The sequence below is a fragment of the Bison bison genome, unplaced genomic scaffold (genome assembly GCF_000754665.1).
Source record: "Bison bison bison isolate TAMUID 2011002044 unplaced genomic scaffold, Bison_UMD1.0 scf7180017864283, whole genome shotgun sequence".
NCBI classification, from domain to species: domain Eukaryota; kingdom Metazoa; phylum Chordata; class Mammalia; order Artiodactyla; family Bovidae; genus Bison; species Bison bison.
In genome coordinates, this window is record NW_011494855.1 from 1,469,297 (window position 1) to 1,471,957 (window position 2,661).

Genomic DNA, 2,661 nt, shown 5'->3' on the forward strand with positions numbered 1-2,661 from the left:
TTCCTCAGTGTGTATGCCCAGAAGTGGGATTGCTGGGTCATAAGGCAGTTCTATTTCCAGTTTTTTAAAGGAATCTCCACACTGTTCTCCTTAGTGGCTGTATTAGTTTGCATTCCCACCAACAGGTAAGAGGGTTCCTTTTCTCCACACCCTCTCCAGCATTTATTGCTTGTAGACTTTTGGATTAGTTGTTTGTCAGTTGCTTCATTTGCTATTATTTTCTCCCATTCTGAAGGCTGTCTTTTCACCTTGCTTATAGTTTCCTTTGTTGTGCAGACACTTTTAAGTTTAATTAGGTCCCATTTGTTTATTTTTGCTTTTATTTCCAGTATTCTGGGAGGTGGGTCATAGAGGATCCTGCTGTGATTTATGTCGGAGAGGGTTTTGCCTATGTTCTCCTCTAGGAGTTTTATAGCTTCAGGTCTTATGTTTAGATCTTTAATCCATTTTGAGTTTATTTTTGTGTATGGTGTTAGAAAGTGTTCTAGTTTCATTCTTTTACAAGTGGTTGACCTGTTTTCCCAGCACCAATTGTTAAAGAGACTGTCTTTAATCCATTGTATATTCTTGCCTCCTTTGTCAAAGATAAGGTGTCCATAGGTGCATGGATTTATCTCTGGGCTTTCTATTTTGTTCCATTGATCTATATTTCTGTCTTTGTGCCAGTACCAAACTGTCTTGATGACTGTGGCTTTGTAGTAGAGCCTGAAGTCAGGCAGGTTGATTCCTCCAGTTCCATTCTTCTTTCTCAAGATTGCTCTGGCTATTTGAGGTTTTTTGTATTTCCATACAAATTGTGAAATTATTTTTTCTAGCTCTGTGAAAAATACCGTTGGTAGCTTGATAGGGATTGCATTGAATCTATAGATTGCTTTGGGTAGTATACTCATTTTCACTATATTGATTCTTCCAATCCATGAACACGGTATATTTCTCCATCTATTAGTGTATTCTTTGATTTCTTTCACCAGTGTTTTAATAGTTTTCTATATATAGGTCTTTTGTTTCTTTCAGTTCAGTCAGTTGCTCATTCATTTCGGACTCTTTGCAACCCCATGAATTGCAACACAACAGGCCTCCAGAAAAACATCTATTTCTTCTTTATTGACTATGCCAAAGCCTTTGACTATGTGGATCACAATAAACTGTGGAAAATTCTGAAAGAGATGGGAATACCAGACCCGCCTCTTGAGAAACCTGTATGCAAGTCAGGAAGCAACAGTTAGAACTGGACATGGAACAGCAGACTGGTTCCAAATAGGAAAAGGAGTACATCAAGGCTGTATATTGTTACCCTGCTTATTTAACTTATATGCAGAGTACATCGTGAGAAATGCTGGGCTGGAAGAAGCCCAAGCTGGAATCAAGATTGCCGGGAGAAATATTAATAACCTCAGATATGCAGATGACACCACCCTTATGGCAGAAAGTGAAGAGGAATTAAAGAGCCTCTTGATGAAAGTGAAAGAGGAGAGTGAAAAAGTTGGCTTACAACTCAACATTCAGAAAACTAAGATCATGGCATCTGGTGCCATCACTTCATGGGAAATAGATGGGGAAACAGTGGAAACAGTGCCAGACTTTATTTTGGGGGGCTCCAAAATCACTGCAGATGGTGACTGCAGCCATGAAATTAAAAGACGCTTACTCCTTGGAAGAAAAGTTATGACCAACCTAGATAGTATATTCAAAAGCAGAGACATTACTTTGCCAACAAAGGTCCGTCTAGTCAAGGCTATGGTTTTTCCAGTGGTTATGTATTGATGTGAGAGTTGGACTGTGAATAAAGCTGAGCGCCAAAGAATTGATCCTTTTGAACTGTGGTGTTGGAGAAGACTCTTGAGAGTCCCTTGGACTGCAAGGAGTTCCAACCAGTCCATTCTAAAGGATATCAGTCCTGGGTATTCTTTGGAAGGACTGATGCTAAAGCTGAAACTCCAATAGTTTGGCCACCTCATGGGAAGTGTTGACTCATTGGAAAAGACTCTGATGCTGGGAGGGATTGGGGGCAGGAGGAGAAGGGGATGACAGAAGATGAGATGCCTGGATGGCATCACCGACTCGAGGGACGTGAGTTTGGGTGAACTCCGGGAGTTGGTGATGGACAGGGAGGCCTGGCATGCTGCAATTCTTTAGGTAGATACATTCCCAAGTATTTTATTCTTTTCATTGCAATGGTGAATGGAAATGTTACTTAATTTCTCTTTCTACTTTCTCATTATTAGTGTATAGGAGTGCAAGATATTTCTGTGTGTTGATTTTGTATCCTGCAAATTTACTATATTCATTGATTAGTTCTAGTAATTTTCTGGTGGAATCTTTAGGGTTTTCTATGTAGAGGATCATGTCATCTGCAAACAGTGAGAGTTTTACTTCTTGTTTTCCAATTTGGATTCTTTTTATTTCTTTTTCTGCTCTGATTGCTGTGGCCAAAACTTCCAAAACTATGTTGAATAGTAGTGGAGAGTGGGCACCCTTGTCTTGTTCCTGACTTTAGAGGAAATGCTTTCAGTTTTTCACCATTGAGGATAATGTTTGCTGTGGGTTTGTCATATATAGCTTTTATTATGTTGAGGTATGTTCCCTCTATTCCTGCTTTCTGGAGAGTTTTTATCATAAATGGATGTGAATTTTGTCAAGGCTTTCTCTGCATCTATTGAG